At 39.5% G+C, this 27,545-nt stretch overlaps 1 pseudogene; it reads left to right on the top strand.

Annotated features, from left to right (window-relative positions):
- The first annotated feature begins 5,164 nt into the window (after positions 1-5,164).
- Positions 5,165-6,921, top strand: LOC132211330 (developmentally-regulated GTP-binding protein 1-like; annotated as a pseudogene).
- The last annotated feature ends 20,624 nt before the right edge of the window (positions 6,922-27,545 follow it).

Genomic DNA, 27,545 nt, shown 5'->3' with positions numbered 1-27,545 from the left:
TCATATGACAGCCCTATTGCCTCTAGTCCTCCGGACTCTAAAACTGTGAAATTGCCACCTACGTTTGCATTAACATTTTGGCAGTTGAAGCACACTGTTGGCTGATTTTGAACTTGTAATCAACTAAAAAAACTGTCTTTCTCTTATGAACAGCTATTGAGCCAGGTTTCTCTATATTTTTTTGTTCTTCACTTGTTGATTAAATTAAGTCTAAATGTGTTTCATCCTTATGGAACAAATGGTCAACATCTACTTGAAGAACAATTAGAAATGTTGGTAAATACTTTATCAACCTCTTTTTCTGCCTATGCTGACTGTGGGATATTTATACTCATTTTTGTGCACACACACAAAATGTAATTATATATAGCCTTATGACCCCCCCTTTTTCTAAGTTGCACTTTGGAAATGTCTTTAAAGTCTTATGATATCTATTTATTCACCTATATTTGCCTTTGTAATGGCTTCATAATATTCCAGTTTTAGATGAAACATTGTTCCAGGTCCTAAGGCTATATAACAACCCCCTTCAAAACATACCTGACTGAAAACAACATTTGTTTTGCTAATGAATCGGCAGTTTTGAAGAGCTCAACAACTGGTCTCTGCTCTAATTAGCATCAGCTGTAGTGGCTGAAAGGCTGGAAGGCTGGAATCATCTGAAATCTCATTCACTTACCTGACTGGCACATGCTGGTTGTCAGCAGCGGCCTCAGCTGGGGCTTTCTTCTGGAACGCCGACAGGTGACCTTGCCATGTGCTCTGGGCTTCCAGACAACAACATGGGTTTCAAGGGAGAAAAATTCCAAAAGAGAGCCAGGTGGATACTCATACTGCCTTTAAAAGTCACCCAACTTCACTTTGATCATATGCTACTCAGTGAGAGAGTCCTGCCTAGGTTCAGGGTGGGGGGTTAGGGTGTGGAGGGGTGGGGAGGGGCGGGAACACAGACTCAAATTGCAAATGGGGGAGTGATAAGGTTAAGAAAGAGCATGTGGGACTGGAAATACTGTGACGTCTGCTTTTGGAAAAGACTGCCACCACAGCCACAACTCCTTTAACCTACTTAATACTTTTTAAATGGCCACCATTAGAAAAAGTGCTGCAAAAACAATTCTCAAATAAATACACATTTGTGAGTATTTGAGCAATTCTTTCTCTAGGATACATTCTGAAAACAGTGATTAATGGGTCATATTTTATGCACATTTTTAAGGCTTTTGATAGATATTGGAAAACTGCTATTCAAAAAACAACAACACACATGATGGGAATTTAGAGCCCAACCATCAGTATATAAATGGAAAGATCCATTTCCTGTCTCCGGTTTAAACATTTGGTGTTTAGTATTAAATATCTTTGATTACTAGTTCACTTGAACACTTTATGTCTACTGGTTATTAGTATTTCTTCTGAGAAATTGCTTTTTTATTCTTGGCCTATCATCACTTTTTTCTTTTGATCTTTCTATTTTAGGTCTTTTAGAGAATTATGGATTAATGACATTAAAACTTGTCAACTATATTGCAATGTTTTTCCTGATTTGATATTTGCCTCTTATACTCTGTGTGAAGTTCTTATATTCATTGTGAATAATGGTTTGTTTGCTGCCCGGCTGGTGTAGCTCAGTGGTTGAGCATTGACCTATGAATCAGGATGTCGGGGTTCAATTCCTGGTCCGGGCACATGACCAGGTTGTGGGCTTGATCCCCAGTTGGGGGCGTACAGGAAGCAGCCAGTCAATGATTCTCTTTCATCCTTGAGGTTTCTTTCTCTCTCTCCCTCTCCCTTCCTCTCTGAAATCAATAAAAAAATTATTTTAAAATAATAATAATAATAGTTTGAGGTCTTAAGACTCATGCATTACATAAAAATTCACCTATATTTTTTCCATTACATATTTTAGAAATAATTTTTATATAAAGTCTTCAATAAATATGAATTTTGATATATGGGAAGAAGCAAAATATTATTTTTCTGAATAACTATTTTCTTGAAAAATCTTTCTTTAATAATCCATTATCTTCTATTATTAGAGATGTCACCTTTATCATACAACAAATACATAAATATACTAGTTTTTAATTTTTGTTTTCTATATGCTTCCACTTGTCTATTTCAACTTGTCAATCAAACTATTCTTCCATCTCTTAATGTATTCTTTTTTTCAATCTTTAATTTCTTTATTGATTAAGGTATTACACAGATACTGCTGTTTTATAGGCAATGATAAAAAAAACTTCCTTATTTCTTACAGCCATTTGAGAATCTTATGGAAATTTTAGATTCTTTACCTAGAAAAATGCAGATATGCACATACACAAAATTGTTTTCATTCAGTCTGCTACAATTGCCCATCCCTGAGACCTATATAAGGGCTTCATTTTTGCACATCATTCATGAATTTAATTCCAGAGTATTTTATTACTTAGGCTGTTATTGTAAATGAGCTCTCTTTCTATTTCATTTTGTTATATTTGTTTGTTGATAACATATGGGAAAGCTGTTGACTTTTTAAAACAATTCATTTTATCTAACCACCTTTATGAATTCTTTTAAATCTAATCGTTTTCATTTTAAATCCTTTGTGTTCTACATAAGTAATCAAATCACCTCATTGAATATAATATTGCCTTCTCTTTTCCAGTATTTAAATATGATACATATCATGTTAGAATAGTTAAATAATGCTTAATAAAAACAGATAATATACTTCTATTTGTATTCTTTTTTTAATGCACAAGTTTATGAGAATGCAACTAGAGTTTCACCTGGCTATATGTCCAAGATAAAAAAATATTTACTCTCTCAGTTTCCTTCTGTTCTTCATAAGTTTTCTTCTATTCCCAGTTTACTAACCATAAAAATACCTTTTTAAACTTTTATCAAGATATAATTAACTACTATAAAATTCACCCTTTTCAAGTGTACAATTTAATGGTTTTTAGTATATTCCAAAATTCATGGAACCATTACCATTATCTAATTCCAAAACATTTCAGCATTCCAAAAAAGAAACCATTTCAGCACTCCCAATTTCCCATTTTCCTCAGGCCTACTTAACCACTAATCTACTTTCTGTCTCTATGAATTTGCCTATTCTGTACCTTTCATGTAAATACTGCTTATGAAATGCAACACATTATTTCCAACTCTAGAGTTATTTTGGAATACTGATTTTTCTCCATTTTATATTATCTGTTAATTTTGTACTGCTAGATGAATGCTGATCAGTTTTATAAGTATGCCTCTATGTCTTAAATCTTTAATAAATTTCAAACAGAAATGTGCCAATTATTTGTATAACTTCTATGTAGGGATATTTTGTTCCATTGATATAAAAGCTATATATTTACTCTCATCTTCAGAGTCATCTTGTCTGCATGTCTCTATTTTGCCTTCAAGTATGTCCTAAAAAAACTGTTGAGAAATTGGCTAAAAGCATGATACACTGTTTCTGCTTTACCTGCCAAACTTTCCCACACGCTGAATAAAGAGGACCATATAAAACGACACACCCCACGCTCCAATAAAGAAATGACAGAAGGCCCTCACAAACATGAAGGGCTTTTTGACTAAGTTTATTCTAAGTCACCACATACTAACTCCTACTAATCAAGGCACCCCTTTCTGTATGTGAATAAACCACCCCTTTCACAACAAAATCCAGACTCCTCTCTGGTCAAATAACACAATTTTCAGGGGGGGGGGGGAAGCACACTTTTTAAAAAGTGAAATTGTTATATTTTTCCTCTAAATTCTGTAAACTTTCCTTTTCCATGATACCTGAAAAATTATAGACAATGTGGCTATTGCTAAATCCCCACTTTAGTGTCTGCTTGTAAACACTACAGCCTAGTGGAGAAATGGTGAAAGGGGCATCAGTAGAATTCACATCAATGTGATTTTTTAAAATTTTTCAAGTAAAATTTATTTTTTAATTATAGTTGTCATACAATATTATATTAGTTTTAGGTGTACAACCCAGTGGTTAGACAGCTATATAACTTACAAAGCGATCACTCCAATAAATCTAGTACCTATCTGACACCATACATGCTTATTACAATATTGTTGACTATAAATATTTAAAGAACTAACACCTCTACTCCTCAAACTATTTTTTTATTAAATTTCAAGAGAAAGGAACACTTCCAAACTCTTTCTATGAGGCCAGCATCACCCTAATCCCAAAACCAGATAACGACAAGACAAAGAAAGAGAACTACAGGCCAATATCCCTGATGAACATAGAGGCTAAAATCCTCAACAAAATTTTAGCAAATCAGATCCAGCAGTACATTAAAAAGATTGTACACCAGGACCAAGTAGGATTTACTCCGGGGATGCCAGGCTGGTACCATATTCACAAATCAATAAATGTGATACATGACATAAACACACTACAAGACAAAAATCACATAATCATATCAATTGATGCAGCAAAAGCATTTGACAAAATCCAACACCCTTTCTTGATAAAAACTCTCAGCAAAGTGGGACTAGAGGGAACATACCTCAACATATAAAGGCCATATATGACAAACCTACCGCCAACATCACACTCAATGGGCAAAAACTAAGGCCATTTCCCCTAAGAACAGGAACAAGACAGGGATGCCCTCTTTCACGACTCTTATTCGACATAGTTCTGGAAGCCCTGGCCATAGCGATCAATGTGATTCTTGAGCTACAGTTCATATACCATGACATACTGGATTTTATGATAATCATTAATTTAACTTATTATTCCTCCTCCAAATATTTGATCAATATAAATTATCATGAAAGATGAAGAGTCATGGGCTCTGCAGAGGGGCCCAAGGAATGGTCCCATGGAGCACTCGGTCTTTAGGATCCCTCCCTGCCAATGGAGGCTGACCTGGCCACAGTCCAGGACCGAGGGTGGGTGGGAAACCGAGGTTGCTCTGTCCCCCGAGGGCTGGGACAGAGCCCTCCGTTCTGACAGAGCTGCCTCCCCGTGCGGGGAGGCCACAGCCCCCGAAGCCGCCATCCTCTGGAACCTGTCTCTTTCTAACACCCTCTTGCACAAGGGCTTGACCTCCCAGCCCACCAGAGCTCTGGCCTCCTGCGATGGGGATAGGTACGTGCATAGGATAGTTTACAGCAAAACACAAAGGGAATCACTTAGGTTGGCGACGACATGGAGTTCGCTGAAGCAGGCGTAGTAAAGGAAAACAAACCTTAGCCTTTCCTCAGAAATTGCAGGAATTTACAGGTCTTCTCAGAGTTCAGCAGAGGACACCAGCCACCCCGGGCGCCAAGTCTGCTCATGGCATCTCTGAGCTCAAGCCTTTGCTCCTCTGACCGAGCCACCCTGAGCCAAGTAAGAAGACGACCCCCCACAACCAATCAAAGTAGCCAGACAACCTCCGCACTTGCTCCATTGAACCCTTTTATACTGTAAAGCAACTCGGAACTCATTTCTCCCATGGCCTTGAGGGTTCTGGCTTGCAGGTGGAAGCCCTTGTAATGAAGTCATCTTCCTGCTTTGTTTCCCTCGGCGTGTAGTGTAGTTTTTGACAATATACCCCTGCACACACAGGCGCCCGCACAGGGGGCCGCATTTAATGGGTAACCCATGCCCAATAAAGATGTGACCAGCCCAGCCAGGTGCAGCTCAGTGGTTGAGCGCTGACCCAGGAAACAAGAGTCACCAGGTTCCATTCCTGGTCAGGGCATATGCCCTGGTCGTGGGCTTGATCCCCAGAAGGTGGCGTGCAGGAGGCAGCCAATCCATGATGCTCTCTCATCATTGATGTTTCTATCTCTCTCTCCCTCTCCCTTCCTCTCTGAAATCAATAGATATCAATATAATGTGACAGAAACCCCTAAAAAAAAAAAAAAAGGAAGATTGGCTGAGGGCAGAGTCCACCCCATGCTGTCCCTTAGGCTGGGGAAAGCCACGTGCCATGGAACTCTCTCATGAGAAGTAGGAAGTAACTCCCTCATGCAAAGCAGGAGCACCTGGGGCCATGGCAGGGAGAAGGCTAGGACTCAAAAGAATAAGGCCATAGCCCACCACCCAGGGGCACATAAGGCTCACAGGTAATGCTCGAATTGGGTTTGTGGATTTTCATCTGTGGGGAAGTCAACACTAGTCAGTCACCTGTTGGGGGTATATTCTGATGCGGCAGCCATCTATGATTTCACTACTCTGACCACTGTGTCAAGAGGTTCCAAGATCCAGCTCCTGAATCTCCCAGATATCAGTGAGGATGCCAGAGATGGGAAAAGTAGAGATTATCAAGTCATTGCAGTGACTTGAATGTATAACGTGATCTTGATTGTTCTGAATGTCCTGAAGATCTTAGGACATACGGTCATTGAAAATGAGCTGGAAGGCCTTGACACTCACTTGAAGAACAAACCACCTAACACTGGCTGTAATTAAAAGGATAAAGGAGGCATGAACCTCACGGCCGCTTGCCCTCAGAGTGAGCTGGATGCTGAAACTGTGAAGAGCATCCTGATTGAATACTAACGTCATCATGCTGAAGTGACTCTGCAGAGTGATGCCGCATCAGATGACCTCATCGAAACAATGGAAGAAAACAGTGTATATCCCCAGGATGTGTATATTAAGTAAGATCGACCAGATCTCCACTGAAGAATCAGCTATCATCTATAAGGTGGCTCACTACTTACCCATTTCTGCCCATCACCACTGGACTTTTGAAGACCTGTTGGAAGATATATGGGACTATGTCAAACTAATGAAGATTTATACCAAACCCAAAGGCCAGTTAACAGATTACATAAATATTGCTAGTGGTGCTGCCTTATGCTAGGGCCACTGTAAAGGATTTCTGCATGAAAATTCACAAAGATTTCATCAAAGAATTTAAGTACTCTTTAGTCTGGAGCCTTTCTGTGAAACACAATTCTCAAAAGGGGTAAAAACCATTTAGTTAGAGGAGTAGAATGTCATTCAGGTTGTGTAGAAGTGACAACCACACCAGCTTTCTGCCAGGCCAACCACACCTGCTTTCCCCATGACCAGACACCCTACCCCAAGTCCTTTCTGGCTTTGGCAGCCACTGCATCAGGATTCAAGGGAGAAAGGTGGAGGTACCCAAACTGGAATTTCATTTGCCTTATCTTGTTGTCACATTGTATATTGAACTACTAGAGGCCTGGTGCACAAATTCATGTACAGCTGGGGTCCCTCTCGGTGGCCTGCAGGGATCGGGCTGAAACCCACAGTCCAATGCTGCCTGCTGCTCCTACCTGCTGCTCCCGCTCATCCCAGCCCCACTGTGCCTGCTGCGGGCTTGCGCCCAATCAGTCCCAATCAGGAGAGGCTCGCGCTGCCACAGCAGCGCTTGCCAGCCATGAGCCCTGCATCTGGCGCCCTCCCAAGGGGAGTGGCCTTTGGGATCAGGCTGAAACCGGCTCTCTGACATCCTCCAAGGGATCCTGGATTGCAAGAGGGTGCAGACCAGGCTGAGGGACCCCACTGGTGCACGATTGGGCTGGGGAGGGACTGTGGGAGGGTTCCAGGGCATGTCCAGCCCATCTTGCTCAGCCCTGATCAGCCAGACCCCAGTAGCAAGCTAACCTACTGGTCAGAGCATCTGCCCCCTGGTGGTCAGTGCACGTCATAGTGAGCCGTTGAATAGCCTTAGCATATCATTAGCATATTACGCTTTGATTGCTTGTTCAGCTGTTCTACTGTTCGGTCTATTTGCATATTATCCTTTTATTATGTAGGATATAAAGATTCGGTAAAGTTTCAAACATATCTATTCATAATTAGGGTGGCCATAAGATCACAAACAGTTTTGAAATCTTGTTCAGGGCATATGTATGTAAATCTGTAAATATGTAAACAAGGACACCTTTCACTAAGGTGAGGCTAATGAATATTTAATGAACTCTTGAGTGACATAACCTTTCAGTGACAGTGCTCTTTCTGATTTTAATGCTTGCATATAGGATACATCAGTAATTAATTATTTAAACTTGTATCTTTCATCATTTCATTAATGGGAAATAAAGACAAACCTGAATATATTCTATTACTGAAGAAAATTACAAAATACTATAACTGCCAAAGAGAAAAAAATGCTGTGAAAGCTCATATAGGGCAAACTTTGTTGATTTTCAAATTGCCTATATTTACAAAAATACATTAAGATAAATATAGCTTTATAGCAACACAAATATTTCCCATTTGACTTATGAATATGATGGATAGGAACAGCTACAAAACAGCAGGAAAAAAGTATCCTTAAAATATTCAATTCTAGCACATTTTCATGACCTTTTGTGCCTTGTGCCACATGGGGAATTATTCATTCACAGAACATTGATAATAATGTGACATACAGTCTATAGACAGTGAATCAAATCATTGAGCTGAGAGGCGGAAGACTGTAATTCTCCTTTGACTCTGCCATTACCTGTGTGACCCTGGCCAATTCATTCATGCACTCAACAAAATTTTTAAAAACTTCTGCCATATGCTATACTCTCTACCAAGAAGTTCATAAAGTTTACAGTCTAGTCATTTAACCTCTCTTCAAGTCATTTACTTTCTTGAAGAGTAAGACAAGACACACACACAATTTCTTTAATCTCAAGTATTCTTATTTATTAAATGGTAGGATTGGATATTTATAATCTCCTATCAAAGACTCCTGAATCTTCATCAGTAAAACATGTGATTTCAGCCATGCTCTCTATAATGATTGTAGGTTGTGCTGAATTATGCATACCAGGTTGCAAGATCCGCATGTGACCTCTAGCATCAATTCCTTGAGCCAATTGGCATTTTTGCTATATGCTATGCCAAATACTATCAAAATACTTGCTGAACAATGCAGGTGTCCATCCCATAAGCAGAACTTCTTTAAGTTCCATTTCATAACTCAGATAATTCCAACCAGTGTGAATGAGCTGTGAGGGGTGTGAAGAGATAGCAATTTTGTCCAGCTTCAGAGCGGTGGGATAGGGTATGTAGGCTAGAGCACCTGGCTTGTGGTCTCCTAAATCAAGCAGATGTTATGTACTGTCTATATACACATATCATTTTCTAGGTATGCCATGATGTAAAAGATACTGAGAAGTATTACTCTAACCAGCCAAGTTATAAAATCAAAACTGTAAATATTACAATGTAGATAAATAAGAATCAGAAGAAAAGTAGGTAAAGGTCTCAGTCAAGTTCTAAAAAGTCTTTTAGAGCCCTCAAACTAATTTAATATGATCTGTATAAAATTGGAGCCAATTTATATTAGACTATTTCAGACTATTTCAGAAAGTGTAAAAATATACATGAATATGACATTGAATCTAAAGTGAATGAGTTAAGCAGGCATCTTTTCTCAAAGTCTTAATTAAAGGTATGAATTCATTATGTCAGTTTGTGAGGCAGTATCCCTTTCCCATTTATTTAATACTAGAGGCCTGGTGCACAAATTCATGCACAGGTGGGGGGTCCCTCAGCCTGGCTGGTGATCGGGGCCGATGGGGACCAGCCAGCCAGGGGCAGGGACCACAGGAGGTTGGCAGGCTGCGGGAGGTTGGCTGTGGAAGCTCACTGACCACTAGGGGCCAGCTCCTGCATTGAGCATCTTCCGCCTGGTGGTCAATGCACATCATAGCGACCTTGTTCGGTCGACAGGTTGTAAGGGTTTTATATCCATAGACTAGAGGCCCGGTGCACAAAAATTTGTGCACTCGGGGGGGGGGGAGGTCCCTCAGCCCAGCTTGTGCCCTCTCACAGTCTGGGACCCCTCGGGGGATGACCATCTGCTGGCTGAAGGCTACTCCCCAGGGGATTGGGCCTAAGCTGGCAATCAGACATCCCTTTGGCAGCCCAGCAGCCCTCGGGGGATGTCCACATGCCAACGGGGAGCAGACCTAAGCTGCAGTCAGCCATCCTTAGCACTGCTGAGGAGGCAGGAGAGGCTCCCACCACCACTGCTGTACTGGCAGCCATCAGCCTGACTTGTGGCTGAGCAGAGCTCCTCCATGTGGGAGCTCACTGACCACCAGAGGGCAGCTCCTGCATTGAGCATCTGCCCCCTGGTGGTCAGTGTGTGTCATAGTGACCAGTCATTCCCAGTCTTTCTGCTGTTAGGGTCAGTTTGCATATTACCCTTTTACTATATAGAATAGAGGCCTGGTGCATTGGTGGGGACCAGCTCGTTTGCCTTGAATGGTGTCCTGGATCAGGGTGGGGGTCCCGCTTGGGTGCCTGGTCAGCCTGGGTGACGGGCTGATGGCTGTTTTCAGGCTGCCCGCACCTCCTTCAGGGTGGGGTTTCCCACTGGGGTGCGTGGCCAGCCTAGATGAGGGGCTGATGGCTGTTTTCAGGCTTCCTGCACCCCCTTTAGGTTGGGGTCCCCACTGGAGTGCCTGGCCAGCCTGGATGAGGGGCTGATGGCTGTTTTCAGGCAGGCCAAGCCTGCAGCTGAAGCTCCCCGTCTCTCATCTTTTTGTTTTTTTTTTTATTCTGGGATTTATTTACCTTCTGTAATTGAAACTTTGTTGCGGCTCCAGCTCCGAGGCTGGCTGGCTGAAAGCAGGTACCTGGGGTTTGTTTAGTTTCTATAATTGCAACATTGTTGCTTAGAGTGAAGCTCAGAGCCCAGCAGCGGCAGGTGGGGAACCTTGGCTTCTTCCATCACTGGAGCAAGCCAGCCTCATGTTCATTTCAGCTACCTGGCTTCCGGCTACCATCTTGGTTGGCAGTTAATTTGTATATCACCCTGATTAGCCAATGGGAAGCATAGCGGAGGTATGGTTAATTACCATGTTTGTCTATTATTAGATAGGATGTTTATAAGTATCATTCACTAAAGAGACTTTAAAAAGATTTTACATGTGTAAAGGTAAATAATACATATGACCAAATCTAATTTCTACTGATTATGTCATGGAACCATAAGGGGTAGGTATAGTTATTTTTAAAGCTTCCTCTTTTCTCTTAAATATAAGTAAATAAGTTAGATCCAAGCCCTGATTTATAAAAGAAGTTCTGTTGATTTGACTAGCCCTTAAGTCACTCAAGCCCACCTCCCCATTCACACAGCTAAACTATAGCTTTCCTATCTGTCATCCAATCCACCTCCTTACTGTTTCCAGAATGCTTCTCTGTGCTGAGCAAGACATTTCATAGGCTCCCCTTTGTCTATGTAAGTGATTTCCACATAAGGAGAAATGCACAAGCTACTGTAATTTCAATTTGTTCCAAAAAAAAATTTGTATATTTTTGAAGTAGGTTTCCTGCCCAAGTAAATAACTCTTGGATAGCTAAATAAAGTCAGAGTTCCTTGATTTGATACACAAGGTCTTTCCTGATCTGGACTCAGCATTCTCTTTAGTCTATTCTCCTAACCTTCCCACTTTAAACAATTCTAAACTATTTGCAGTCTCCCCAATCCCAAACACTAGTACATCAAATACTGGTGTATTTGAATATGCCTTTCCTTTGCCTGTAATATCCTCTATTTCCACTTGTCACATCCTTTAATTCTACTTCTCTGATCTTCACAAAGTTAATTACTCCATTCATGTTTTACATCTACTGTCCTTATAAAAAGTATGCTTAAAAGTATGCTTATGATGCCCATCTTATCTACTAAATAGGATCTCTTTGAGTGCAGACATTGTGGATTGTATCTTATTCAACCAGCATAAGGCCCCACATATATTAGATGCACAGTAAATATCTATTATATTAAAGGACAATGTTTCCTACAAAGTTTTTCACTTTAGAAGTCAAATTATAATTGAGGATCCTTGTAAGATAATATGATGTCAACTATGAAAAAAAATTTCAACTGATTACAAAACTAATAACATATTAGTTCCATATAGTGAAAGAAGGATTTGAAGTTACAATGCCTATATTCAAAATTTCTTTTTCATTTTAACAACGACTATGAATCAAATGGTATACTAGGTACCGAGAATTGAAAGATAAATAATATAAGGCCCCTAGAAACTTTAGTTAAAAATGTATTTGGTTATCTATATTCATGAAATATACCCAAACTTCACTCTAATACTCATGAAAATAAAAGGGAAAAATAATGTTTTTGATACCATCAATTACTAAGACAAATAAAAGTCAATACCAGTATCTGGAAAGAAATGAATGTAAACTGGTAAATTTCCAATCTGGGACCCCTCAGGGGATGTTGGGGCCTAAACTGGCAGTCAGACATCCCTCTCACAATCCAGGACGCTGCATGCACCAGTGACCATCTTTTCATGCAGGTGAAAGGCATCTTGCTGTTGTAGGGGCAGTTCCTTTTTTTTGCCTGGATCATAAAAAGTAGTACATAACAGGACCCTTCTGAGGCAGTAGTACCATTTTCCCCATCTTATGGGTGGAAAAACTGAAGCAGAGAAAAGTTAAGTAACTGGCTTTGTCACATAGTTATAAGTCTCAGAATCAGGGCTGACCACAAAATGTGCAAGCCAGAGTCCATGCATGTCATCGCTGCATCATCCTGTTTTTTCAGTGTTAGAGTAGCCTTGCCAGGTTTTAATTTTTAAATCTAAGAGACTGTTCCCAATATATAGGGTAAGGTCCCTATGCCTGGCCGGAGATCAGGGCCATCTGTGGGGCGACTGGTGGGCGGGGCAATGGGGGGCCCTGCTGGCACCCACCTTGGCTGGCAACCTGGCACTGCCTGCTGGCTGGCCCCACTCCCCAATCGCAGCCGCTGGTTGCCTCCTGGGGGGGCGGGGGGGGCAGATGCTCAACTCAGGAGCTGCCCCCAACTAGGGGAAGCTCCTGTGTTGAAAGTATGCCCCCTTGCCCCCTGGTGGTCAGTGCACGTTATAGTGACTGATAGTTCTGTGATTGTTTTGCTGGTTGGTCAATTTGCATATTAGGGTTTTATTATATAGAATTAACCACTTTGGAATTCTGATAAAATGTAGATTGTGCTACAGTTGGTCTGGGCTGGGGCCTAAGACTCTTCATGTGTATAAGCTTCAGGCAATATTAACACAGCTGGTTCATGAATCACTTTTTGAGTAGCAAAGCTTAAACAGTAAGGACATAACTGATTCACGTAAATGGAAATCCAGAGGCATAGCATGACTGGTATACTTATACCTGTACAAAAATTGCCGGAAATTCCACTGCATACTTTCCATTGATCTTCTTGTAATTCTATGTATGTGATTATATTACCTCCAAGGGATTCTGAGAAGACCAGTATTTTTCATTGGGCATATTGTTTTAGCTGAGGAAATTTATGTGATACCTTAATAGGAAAGAGGAGGAGAATGGATATGGGTGAGAAACTAGCAGTGATGTGACAGAAATACTGGGGTGATTTCAGATTCATCCTCCAGGCCTGGGAGTAGCTTGTCTTAGTATCCGGTCTCATGACTCTGTTTATTCTCTCACCTCTTCTTGGCTTCTTATAAAGCAGGGTTGGTAACTCCTGCTGGCAGGCCAATTGCAGCCTTTTTTTGGGGGGGCCCTTGAGCTAAAAATGTTTTTTGGTGTTTTTAAAAGGGTTGTTCAAAAATAGAAGAAAGAAGACTATGTGATAGAGACCTACAAAACCTATTAAAGTGAACATACCATATGATCTGGAGTTCTGCAATATTCAGAGTTAAACTGAATGTAGATGGTATGTAGAGCTACAAAACTGGATGAAAGTATCTACGGAGAAAGGGTAAGGAAGAAAGAGAAAAAGGCTAAAGTGTGTTACCTGGGGTACACGAATGTTCACCAGAAAAGTAACAGGAGAAGGAGCAGCCACCGAAGGAGTATAGTAGCAGGGAAGTCAAGAAAATAAAGAGGCTCAAGAAGGCAATATTGGTTAATTGTGTCTAATGCTGCTGAAAAATGGAGTAAGATAAAGACAGAAGAATTACCAAGAATGGGAAACATGCAATATCTATTTCACTGATGACAGGGAAGACAGCCCATGTGGAGTTGGTTGAAGTGAGAATGAAGTCAGACAGACAGCAAAAATAGCTTGCTTTAATAAGGGTTTCTCTCTCCCAGGTTCGATTCCGGTCAAGGGCATGTACCTGGGTTGCGGGCATATCCCCAGTAGGAGATGTGCAGGAGGCAGCTGATGGATGTTTCTCTCTCATCGATGTTTCTAACTCTCTATCTCTCTCCCTTCCTTTCTGTAAAAAATCAATAAAATATATTTAAAAAAAAATAAGGGTTTCTCTCAAATGATACCAAAATATATGGTGTAATTAAAATAGGAAATGAGGTCAAGAAAAGAGATAGTTTTGCTTTTTCTTTTGTCTCTAGGTTGCAAACGCTAAATCATGTTATTATACTGATATGAATTGATACTTTAAGGATGAGTGGATGTTGGCCAGATAAGGAGGAGTAAAGAGACTCTGGGGGCAGGGAGGGATGGGGTTGGGGTTTTGTAAAATAAGCCTGAGGCCCCCCAAAAAGCTTAGTACTTTTAAAGAAGTGAAATAGCTAACCAATTTGCCTAAAAATTGGTGAGGGAAGCAGGAGACAGGAACTAAATATAGGTAGGGGCAGTGTTGTGCTTTTATGCTGGATTTCTGAATTGGCTCCCAGGGAGAAATTTTAAAATATGCACACAATTTACAAAGAATAATAACATATAAAATGCAGTTTGCTATAAATGCCACATAGAAAATTGGTTCTCACAGAACCCTTTTGTTGCTGATATTTGCTGAACTCTTATGTCCACAGCTAATCTATGGTTGCAATTAACAAACAAGCATAGCTTCAACATAATGTTGGTTGGTATTTTTATTTCCATTAGCAAGTAAGATGAAGGTGAAACAATGAAGATATATCTCTGATATCACAATTGTTGGTCAGTGGCATGAGGGACTTCTTTGTTGAATCACATAATAGTTTTCCAAACCTGAAGAATATTTACCTAATTTGTTATATATTTAAAATGTAACAGCTACATACATGATACTTTTCAATCTGCATTATTAACCTTTTTTCTATCACTTTCTCAAGTTTGTACAGTCAACAAAATAGTAAGTCAAATTCTGATTAATCCTGATTTCTAGCATTTACCAATTTTTGTAAGGTAATACTCCCACCACGGCCAATTTCAAGCTACTGACATGTCATCACTAAATGCAAAGTTGAGAAGAGTTGCACAGTAGCATGTCATTACATGGTATTTTCATTATGTAGACACAACAGGTATAAGATAAGAGCAAACCTCAAAATACTAGTAAAATGTAGTCAAATAATTAGGAAGTGGTGAGTTTTGAGTGTTTAATTACCTTTGTTTCAAATCTAATGTATTTAAGTTTATATAACACTGTCTGTAAGTTTCAAAATAATGTCTGAGTTTAACAACCAGCTCACAAAATTATTGAACATTTAAGTCTTGCAAGACGGTACAAACCATCTCCTTCATATAATTGTGTAGGGCCATATGGTACAGTGCCTCACAGGCCACGTTAACAATGTCTGATATCAGACTGAGTGCAAAGGGAAGCCATAATGTGTTTTAAACATTTAAAGGTGTAGGAGGAGTGTTATTGGAGAAATGTGTTGATGGCCTTTCTCCATTGCTGGTGGGAGTTGGGTTCTTGGAGTACCACTGAAATAAGCATTTCTGGGGGCCCCCATGAAAGGATGGGCTGTGGTAGAAAGCTTTATTTCAGTGGAATTTCATCCTTTGGTTTCCAAAGTCCCATTTCCCTTAATCCTGCAGCAGGGGATTCAGTAGAGCTAGAAGCAAGGCCAGAGTCCACAGTTTTCCTTCCATGGTGGAGCTGGGTCCGGTTTAGCATGAGGCTAGTTGCAGCCCATTAGCGCACTTTGTGTGGGGTTCACCTATCTGTGGCTGAATGCAGGAGCATGAGATCCCCGCAAGCCAGGAATCACAAGTGAGCAAACAAGAGAGCAAACTCCTTTGTTTAGGAGCTTAAGCATCTCAAATCTTTCCATACTTGCAGCGGCCATGCCCGCTCTGGCCAATGACCTCTTCCCAGGTGTGACAAACAGGTAAGTACCTTCCCTATTTCACCCAGTCTTTCCTGGGCATGCATCTCTTCCTCCCCTGCCCAAAGCTGCACAAATGACATGCCTATACTATTTGGCCTTCTTTTTTCTCCTTTCCAGTTAATTAATAACTGGGTCTATTACAACAGAATCAGTAGGAGCAATTAGACCCACAAGAAATATAAGTAGTTTATTCAATAAAGTCTTGTTGGTTGCTTAGTACTTAGGAGAATTTAAAACTGTGGTTTGATGGCAGTTGGGAAGAGTTATATTGTAATATGCCAAAATGTTTGCAATTAAATGATTTTCTAAAATCCCTTCCAGTTTAGCTATTCTGTGATTCTCCATGACTGCACCAACTGCTGTGGATATGAAAGTATAGGGCTTTACTGCTGACCCGCCATGAAAGAGATCTTGGATACCTGATGCTTCAAGCTCAGTAGTTTCAGTAGAAACCATGCTGATCGCAGTTCTGGTGAACTATTTTACAAGTCCAAAACCTGATAAGTCTGGTATTATTTAAAAATCAGCGCTGTTAAAAATAAGATGAAACCCCGGGGTTTCCAGTACTAAACTAAAAATATGAGTGGCACATATAATAAAAGGTGAAAATGAATTTTGTTTTTCATGCTATAAAGGTAATGAAAAAGTAGTTTAGGAAAGAAATGAGCTCATCATATTTGCTTGTACATGCTCTTCCTATCAAGAGAAATTTTAATAGGGAGGGGGAGAGATAAAATCACTCCACAATGAAAAGGTAGCCTGAACAAATCTGAAATTTCACTAAATGCTTTGGAAAACTAAAATTAAACTGCACAATTAGATGTGATTTTTACGCTTGTGATACTAGCAAACTGGTTGTTTTCAGTGTTGCTCTAAAAAGCGATTTGATGGGAGCCAACGTGTCTCTTGGCTTGTGAGCCTAAGAGCATGTTTTCCCTCTCCAAGCCAAGAGAAGCTTTTCACTACTCTGCCAGTGCCAGTCGGTTAACAAGTCTAGGTAATCAAACTAAAAGCTACTCATATTAAAAGTTTAGAGCTTTATTGAAAGTCTTGGAAATAACCTGAAAAGTATACTTTGTAGTTAAATAATATTATAAACTAGAGGCCCAGTGCACTTTAGAAGGGGCAGGGTCCCTCAGCCAGTCTGCGCCCTTTAGCAGTCTGGGAGTCCTCCGGGGATGTCCGACTGCTGCTGCAGAGGCGGGAGAGGCTCCTGCCACTGCCGCTGTGCTTGCCAGCAGTCAGCCCGGCCTGTGGCTGAGTGGAACTCCCCCTGTGCAAACGCACAGACCACGAAAGGGCAGCTCCTGAGTTGAGAGTCTGCCCCCTGGTGATCAGTGCACGTCATAGCAACTGGTCGTTCTGCCGTTTGGTCGATTTGCATATTACCTTTTTATTATATAGGAATTACAAAATGTAAGACTGGCTCCAAGATGTAAAAATCCTTTTTTTTTTAATTAGAGAAACATGCTAATTAAAGGTAAAAAAAATCTCAAGATAATTCAAAATGTATTTATTTCTTTCAAATTATCTTTATCTGGAAACAGCCTAAGTGCCCATCAGCAGATGAGTGGATTAGAAAACTGTGGTACATCTACAGGATGGAATACTATGCTGCTGTAAAAAATAAGGAACTCTTACCATTTGCAATGGCATGGATGGAACTGGAGAGCATTATACTAAGTGAAATAAGCCAGTCAATGAAGGAAAAATACCACATGATCTCACTCATTCATGGATAATAAAGACCATTATAAACTTATGAACAAAAATAGATACAGAGGCAGAGCTGCCTCAAACAGACTGTCAAACTACAGCGGGAAGGCCGGGGTGGATAGGGGGGCAGAAGGGGGGGTGGTAAGAGATCAACTGAAGGACTTGTATGCATGCATATAAGCATAAATAAAAAAATAAAATAAAATAAAAAAATACCTTTAAAAAGTGACCATTTTACTGCAATTGTGAATAAATAATATTCTTGAGAATGTAGACTTAAATTAACTTACCTATTTTTCTTAATTTACTTATATGCTTAAGAATCTTATCTATTGCATCTGTTTCTCATTATTGATTCATGTATAGAAAGGGCAGCATATTTAATTTATTCTTGTTAAAATATTATTATTGGTAAAAACAACAACACTATTAAGTATCATCATTCATTGACAAGCACATATATCTAATGTAACATCCTAACACAGAGGAATAAAAGACTCAACTAGAAGCATAAAAACTAAAAAGTGAATGAATTGATTTGCATAAAGTAATTTATATTGAAACACCATATTTCCAAAACTCCTCTTCTGTCCAATCCTGTATCATTAGTCAAAAAAGAATTATCAACTAATGAGATGTTGCATAGTCTTGAATATGTGATGCACCACATTACTTTCCCCACATGTAATATATTATGTAGTATGACTAGTTTTAACTATATCGACTTCTTAACCATCCACAAAATTCTCCTGTATAGAATATTTTTATTTGGAAGTAGAATTAATTCCCATCAATTTTCCTTAGAAGTCAGTTTTGTTTTTCAAGTGTCTGATTCAGAGAGAGAATGACTTTATGCACAAGTTCTTAATGAGTATGCGGCTATGAATTATCCATCTTGCTTAGAGATCATAGCCAGAGAGGAAGGTAATAATAAGAAGAATGGTAGCAAGCAGTTGTATTCACAATTTTATTTGAAGAAGGTCCGTGTCATAAGTTGTCACTAGTAAGTTGGCAGGATAATTTTCTAGTTTGTGCCTCTCTACATTAGAAAATAAAAGATCTCCACAGCATTAACAGTATTAAGTTAAAGCCTACAAAACCAGCTCACATAAAAGATAAGGATACATACTGCTTACATGATCAAATGTATTCAAAATATAATAAATTATTAAAATCTGTTATAGTCTTCCAAATCAGTAAGTTATGCATAATAATAGCAAACACCTAAGTTTTGTTGTGCCAAGTAAAATTTTAAATCCTTGTCTTGTGAGCTGTGTTGAACCCATAGTAAATGTTCAAGGATGGTGACTATGCTGAGAAGGCGAATTTTGAACTCACCTCAAATTTATTACCAGACGTAAGTCTTTAAAAGTATCTTTTAGGGGTAAGTTTACTCTCCTTTGACTCAGCAATTTTTACTTTGATAAGCTTTCCTAAAGGAAATAATTAGATATGTATGCCAAGATCTATATGTAATAATTTTCATAAAAGTTCATTGAGATGAAGATAATATTAGCAACCTACATATTAAACAGAAGGGGAATGGTTAAGTAAATCATGATTCATCGATTAAATGAAACACATGCAGCCATTAGAAAATTATGTTATAGAGTAATAATGGACGATGGGATACATTTTTTATAGTATATTGTTAAATGGTAAAATTTTTACATCTGGGATTATTAGGCTGTGTTCTTAATATAAATAAATAATATACTCCGGATATTATTTACATTTCTAAATTCATATACAAATTATGCACACACACAATGAAAATATATATATCTAAAATGAACAACAGTATCTGGGTGGTGATTACTTGTGTCTTTTGTTCTTTTATTTCCATTTTTTCTGCATATTTCCAATTTTTTATGTGCTGTGCTTTACTTTTATACTATTAATATCAACTGAATGATCTACTAAGAGAATGTTTTTAGACACTAATGTCTAGGAAAGGTATTTACTGAATACATTGATTTGACTTGGAATTTGAGGTCTTAAAGGATCCTAGAATCATAACTCAGAGTGATAACCAATGCTGAAATGAATGCTGGAAAGAATGACTCTGGGAATCTATAAATTCAACTCGAATTAGTTTCAGAAGTCACAATTTAAGAATAATCCACTTCAAACATTTTAGAACACTAGTTCACTAAATCAAGCAGGCACTTCTTTGACAAGTGCATTTTGGTATGATCTCAGTAATTGCTAATGCCTTCAAGCCTATAATTAGAGAATGTGGCCCTCCCTCCACATCCTGAATAACTGAGGGGAAATGCTAATGTAAAAAAGCAGGCAAATGGGTATGAGAATTCAAGAAGCAGATGGCTCCGGTGGTCTTCAGCAGGTGCTCATTTACATATTTTGGTCATAACCTCCCTCGCCTTTTACCCAGTATGCCAATTATCTCTGGCTTGAATGAGCATTTAGACCAAAATCTGTGTGATCTAGTGAAAAATGTACAGAATATAGAGTCTTAGGTTTGATTTATGATTCTGGCCCTTATGTACAAGCGTAGTACATGTGCAGTCCTAAACATGTCCCTTAAATTTTATGGATGCCCCTTAACCAGATTTCCTAATCACACAGAGATTGAAAAGAACTAATGGAAAAACTGGACTGGAGAGGACTTGTATCTCACCATAAATACTGATATTTTAAGGGCCCAAATTCTGGAAAGAAACAGAATGGTGTGATCATAGTGTGACCTTCATCCATCCTCAATTTACCAATATGTAAACTGTGTGATGAAGAAAAGGGAAAGAGAAGATAGGAGTTAAGCTAAATAGTGTTTAAGATCTTATGAAACTATAAATGCTTTAATTATCCTATATAATAAAGAGGTAATATTCAAATTGACCCTTATGCCCTCACAAGATGGCTGCCTACAACCAGGCCACAGGGGGGTTAGTGAGGGAAAACCAAATGACTGAACAGCAGGTTGCGTGGGGCAACCAGGCCGGTGGAGGGGCTGTGAGGAGTGACCAAGCCAGTGGGGGGGGGCAGTTGGGGGCAATTAGGCTGGCAGGGGGGCAGTTAGGAACAACCAGACTGGCAGGGAGGGGGCAGTTAGGGACAACCTGGCCAACAGTGAGGGGCAGGGGCAACCAGGCTGGCAGGAGGGGGACAGTTAGGGGCAACCAGGCAGACAGGCAGGTGAGGAATTAGGAGCCAGCAGTACAGGATTGGGAGAGGGTTGTCTGACTGCCGGTTTAGGCCTGATCCTGGCAGTCAGACATCCCCTGAGGGGTCCTGGATTAGAGAGGGTGCAGGCTGGGCTAAGGGGACACCCTCCTCCCTGCATGAATTTTGGGCACCGGGCCTCTAGTGTTCTATAAAGTGAATAATCTGATAGCTTTTTTAAGAAAAGTAAATTTATTCTGAAATTTTAAGTGACTATGATATGTTAATGGGAATATATAATAAAACATAATTGAAATAAAGGGTATGTAAAAAAGAACATCACTGAAACAAAAGGATCTATAATTGGATATAATATTGAAAAATACCTGACCAACATATTTTATCTATGAATAGAAAATAATTTCTATATCCTTTAGATATGTTACTTCTTTTTATACAAGCTAATTATAAGGGTTCTTTCTTGCATATATTTTCCTATATCATTATTAAACTTTTGTCATGATTATTCATTTAGATAGCAGAAATATTGCCTAATTTAGACTTTAGAGTACTAATAAAGCTTTTGTAATAGTATATTAAATAAATATTAAAATTAAAGAGAAACTATTCGGACTAGTTTAAAAGATGCTTTGTAGAAATTGAGTATTGTTTTTTCATCTTCATTGCTATGTGTTTAATACATTCCAAGTATGGTCATTTCATAACCTGTATGTCATAAAATAAATTTATTTATGGGGAAATTTTCTTTTGCAGAGTAATAAAATCATCTGGACAGCTGATGTAGTAAAATGTTTTACTATCACATTAAGTACACTAAAGTTTTAAAAATTAAATGCAGTTCTAGCCAGGTTGGCTCAATGGATAGAGCATCGGCCTGTGGACTCAAGGGTCCTGGTTTTGATTCCAGTCAAGGGCACATGCCTGGGTTACGGGCTCATTCCCCAGTAGGGGGCATGCAGGAGGCAGCAAATCAATGATTCTCTCTCATCATTGATGTTTCTATCCCCCCCTCTCTTTCCCTTCCTTTCTGAAATCAATAAAAATATACATTTTTAAAAATAGTAATTAAATGCAAAGTGTTAGGCATGAGTAGAGCAAGGACAATGGGCCAGGTACAGAAACTCATCAGGACAGAAAGCCCCACATGCCTACCTAGCAAGGGGCAAAACTGGGAAAACAAGAACCTCGTCCCCAGGGTAACCTATCCTCCCCTAATATATCACTGGTCAGGCGGTTTAGACCTCCTGACCTTTTCCTCCCTAAACATATCATCTAGGCCTCAGGGTATTTCAGCTCCAGGCCAAGAAAACCAGACAAGTGGTGCCATGGCTGCCTCGGGACTAGGTATTGACTAATGGCCCCCTGCCCTGGCACCAACCAATCAATGGAGACCATGACCCTCAAAGAGCACACCTGGAAAGCGAATGGATAGTCTATTAAGACCCTCCTCTAAGACCTCCCCTAAGATTTCCACCTGCAAGAAAGAGATAAATACGCTCAGGACAAAGAACCCAATGTGTGCTCTCCCTCCAAGGAGCAAGCCCGTGCCATTTCTCCATAGATACGTATCCACCAACCCCTAAGGGACCCCGTGAGACTTGCAACCAGGGCAGCAATAGGCCGTGGCAGCTCGCCCCAGGCCTACCCTCTGAACCTGTCTCAAAGGCCCCCTTTTCTCTGTGTAGCCCTTCCCTTTGGTATCCTCGTCTCCCACTTCTTTTTCCTTAAATAAATTCAATTTTTCTTTAGTCACCATCTGAGGTGACTATTTAGCCTGCCCGCACATCACTGATTTTATCCTTTCACAACGTTTTATTCAAAGGTTATCCATTTGTTGAACAAGCTTTGATCTAGTGTCTGATATGTATGCAGCGCTGCCACAGGCATTAAAGTCTTTAAATAACGTTAGGTGAATATTTGAGATGAAATTCATTGTAATCTCGGTGTCTTTGTATTGTGCTTTTGTCTTTATGATATGCTGATCTTTGTACTTATAATGGCATCCTTTTATCCTGTGAGAACTTTCTTTTTTAAAAAAACTTTAGAAAAAATATAAACATAGAGAAATGTTATATCCAAAGACCAGCTTAAGTGAATAACACTAGAGAACCAAAGAATTCCACCAACCTAATTATTTTTATTCTAGGATACATAAAAATGAGCAGATTTCAATTACAATATAAGTAAATCATCCTCAGAATGAATTATGTTATTTCCTAAAAAGATGATATCTTTGTGTTGAATTTTCATAGATTTTAGAGAGAAGATGACAATGAATTATACTCAGAGGTGACGAACCTTTTGTCATAGTTTTTTTTTTTTTTTAATTTGCTGATAGACATACATTTCCAGCCCTGAAAGAAAATAGTAATGAAATTCTGAAATCTGAACAAGCTATCAAGTTTTCAAGCAGGGATAATACAATACAATAAAATGCAGAAAAAGAAATGCTCCAAATCTTGTGAACAATCCATTTCTTTTGTGATAGTTACTTCAAATGCAAAGAAAGTCAAGAGTTTTTCTGTTACTGAGCATTAAATGTTTTCTGAAGATCTCAGTGTCCAAACTTTTTTGAAAACTACTCTCCAGATGGCGACTGAATTGGTTTTTAAGTTTTCTAACACTCACAGTGAGGAAGATAAGCCAAATCTGTCAGAAGTGTTATCATTTTTCTATGTTGATGTAGACTCAGGTAAATAGACTCACTATATCTATGAATAAGTGAAATGAGAAAGAAGTAATTTACTTATTACAGCAAAAGATTGTTTGCCATTAGCTCTCTTAAAAGGCTAGGATGAAATTAATGTATAAATAATTACATCAAAGCTTGCAAATCCATTTCCAGTGGTCACCCATCATTCAGTTGAGACGACTAAATGGCCACTTTTGACCACCTTTTACTCTTGTGACATTTTGTGTTTTCTTGCTTATTTATTTTCCTGGTTTTTTAATTAATCCTGGCAGGTAGCTAGTTTTTAAGCTTATTTATTTCTGTAATAGAAAAACTTTAAACAAAATTATTTAAAATTATAATAGTTAATAATAAAAGTTTATATTGCATCATGTAATTGAAAAATAATTTTATTCTATTTTCAGATATTCTTTTGAAATTCTTACTGACATATCATAAGCTATTTTTTTTCTTATAGATATGTTGACATGCACCCTGGCCAGTGTTGTTCAGTGGTTAGAGTGTCAACCAGTGCACTGAAGGGTAATGGGTTTTATTCCCTGTCAAGGCCATGTACCTGGGTTGAAGGCCTTCTCCCCAGCCCAGTTGGGATACATGTAGGAGGCAACCAATGGATGTGAGAAATGTCTCTCTCTCACATCAATGTTCTTCTCTCTTCCCTTCTCAGCCTTCCTTTCACTGTCTCAAAAAAAAAAAAAATTTGATGGAAAAAGTATCTTTGGGTGAGGATTAAAACCAACAAAAAAAGTAGGTTGATATGCATGAAGACCTTAAGTGAAATTGTTCCTATGATAGTAAGAACTGAGTTGTATTAAAACTTCTTTTGAATCTGCCATTTTTCATGCATATTCAAAAATTGAATTTGAACTGCTAAATAAGAATTTCACCAATAAAATTCAGATTAAAAAAATACATGCCCCAAAATTGGGTAGGGGCATTTTATTATGAAAGTAAACGTTGTTATTATCATTCTCAAGAATGAAAGAGACAAAGAATTGGATAGAGAGAATGAGAGAGCAAGTAGTAGGAGCAATTTTTGTTAGCAATAGCTTAGATTTCATTTCTGTTTCGAAGAATTGTCACCCTAATACATTCAATGAAATAATGTGTCATATGGAACATTTTGCTTTTTTAAACCTTTATTTTTGAGAGTATTACAGATGTCCCCTTTTGTTTCCCCATTGCTCCCTCCAACTGATTCCTGCCCCAACCCAGGCCTTCACCACCCTATGGTCTGTGTCCATAGGTAATGCATATAAGTTCTTTGGTTAGTCTCTTGTTCAAATTTTTTTCTTTTTCACCTTCTTCTCCTCCTCCTCCTCCTCCTCCTCCTCCTCCTCCTCCTCCTCCTCCTCCTCCCCCTTCTTCTTCTTCTCCTTCTTCTTCTTCTCCTCCTCCTCCTCCTCCTCCTCCTCCTCCTCCTCCTCCTCCTCCTCCTCCTCCTCCTCCTTCTTCTTCTTCTTCTTCTTCTTCTTCTTCTTCTTCTTCTTCTTCTTCTTCTTCTTCTTCTTCTTCTTCTTCTTCTAGAAGATCCTTTAACATTTCATGTAATACTGGTATGGTGGTGATGAACTTTGTTAGCTTTTCCTTGTCTGGGAAGCTCTTTATCTGACCTTCAATTATAAATGAGAGTTTTGCTGGGTAGAGTAATCTTGGTTGTAGGTCCTTGCTTTTCATCACTTTGAGTATTTCTTGCCACTTCCTTCTGGCCTGCAAAGTTTCTGTTGAGAAATCAGCTGACAGTCTTATGGGTGCTCCCTTGTAGGTAACTAACTGCTTACCTATTGCTGCTTTTAAGATTCTCTCCTTGTCTTTAACCTTTGGCGTTTTTATTATGTTGTGTCTTTTTGTGGGCCTCTTTGGTTTGATCTTGTTTGGGATTCTCTGTGCTTCCTGGACTCATATGTCTATTTCTTTCACATAGTAAGGGAACTTTTATATCATTTTTTCAAATAGGTTTTTAATTTCTTGCTTCCTCTCTTCTTCTGGTACCCCCTGATCCAAATGTTGGTATGCTTGAAGTTGTCCCAAAGGTTCCTTACACTACCTACATATTTTGGGATTCTTTTTATTCTTGTTTTCATGATTGGGTGTTTTTTTCTACCTTATATTCCAAATTCTTGATTTGATTCTAGGCATATTCTACTCTACTGTTCATCCCTTATAAATTATTCTTTATTTCAGTTAGTATTTGCTTCATTTCTCACTGGTCCTTTTTTATGTTATTAATGTTCTCACTAAGTTCCTTAAAGTTCTCATTAAGTTCCTTGAGCATCCTTATAACCATTGTTTTGAACTATGTATCTGGTAGTTTTCTTGGTTCCATTTCATTTAGGTTTTTTTGTTTGTTTTTGGAAATTTTCTTTTCTGTTCTTTCATTTATGACATGTTTCTTTGTCTCCAGGTTTTGGCTGCTTCCATGTGTTTGTTCCTATGTATTAGGTATACTGCTATGTCTTTCAGATTGGTAGAGTTGCCTTATATAGTATGTGTCTGGTAGGGCCCAGTAGCTCAGCCTCCTCAGTCATCTAAGCTGGACACTCCCAATGTGCCCCTGTGTGATCTATGTGTACTGTCCTATTGTAGTTGATCCTTGATTGCTGTTGGCATCACTGGGAGGGATTTACCCTCATGCCAATAAGTTGTGAGGATTGGCTGCAAATACAGTTGAAGAGCTACTGTGCAGGAGCCAACTCTATGGAGCAGGAGGTTTTGGTGCTCACTGAGTCAGTCCTTTGAGTATATCACTTGTGGAGGTGGTAGAGTTGTAATCCAGTGTGGTCAAAGCTGACTACTAGATGCACTGGCTCTAAAGCACCCCAGGAGTTGCAAAATCAGTCTATGCCTGTGCCCTGTCCAGGGCCACCTAGCATGAGCTACAAAGCAATCTACATATGGCTGCTACTTGTGTTGAACTTAGAGGTGCCCAGGAGACCCCAAGCTGTGAACCAGTGCCAGGGTGGGCTGCCACTAGTGCCAGGCCTAGGACCACTTATTTAAATATAGAGGGCATGCTGAAGCCAGCTTATGCTTGTTTGAGAGATTTCAAAAAAGTTCGAAGCATGAGGCAAAATAGGCCAGTTGTATGGAAAAGCCACTGGAAATGGCTTGAATGAGCTCACAAGTAGGGAGGCGTGGGGTCTCAGGGAGTCATCAGGGCAAGGCAAAAATTGTGAGCTAAGTTGATGGATATTCAAATATGGTGCCTGCCAGCCAGCTCAGTGCGGGGGGGGGGGGGGGGGGGGTTGGTGGGGGGGGGTGCGGGGGGCTCAGCAAAGGAACCCTGGCCTCTGCTAGCACTTTCATTTGGTAGGAAGCTTCCGCTACAACTTTTGCCCTTATTCTGTGCTGGGAGCCAGTCCATCCTTGCTGCTTGAGACAGTCGCTGCAGGGAAGAAACATCTGCACAGCATATGTTTCAAGGGACCTAGCGTATATGGCATACTGTTCTTAATATGTTTGCGCACCTTCTTGGCGCTATGTGTTTTAACCAAGGTCACCTCTCTGAGAAAGGTTGTTTCCCCAGGTAGGGATTTTCCCCTGAAGTTAGGGAAAACCCCTTAACTAAGTGCCAGGCGGGTAGTTAATCACTTTAACTACAAACAATCACACTTAAGCTACATAATCTTTACTCCCTGGAATGGAGATAAGAAACGCCCTAAGCTTTGCAATAAAGATTGACAGGATTAAAATCAACTGGTATAAATACAGATGTAACAAGACAACAGGACACAGAACCTAGAGACAGAACCTAGCGAGAGAACATGGCAAAAGATCCTGGACAGAAACTGGCCACAGAACCTAAAGACAGAACCTAAAGAGAGAACCTGACTGAAGAACCTCGAGACAGAACCTGGCTACAGAACCTGGATAGAACATGGCAAGAGAACCTGGTGACCAAACCTGGCTGGAGAACATGGCTACAGAACCTGGCTGGAGAACCTGGATAACCTGGCTGGAGAACCTGGATAACCTGGCTGGAGAACCTAGCAAGAGAACATGGACACAGAACCT

This window comes from Myotis daubentonii, chromosome 10 (assembly GCF_963259705.1).
Source record: "Myotis daubentonii chromosome 10, mMyoDau2.1, whole genome shotgun sequence".
Lineage (NCBI taxonomy): Eukaryota > Metazoa > Chordata > Mammalia > Chiroptera > Vespertilionidae > Myotis > Myotis daubentonii.
Note: the sequence above shows the minus strand (reverse complement) of the source record. Positions and strands in the feature narration are given on the sequence as shown.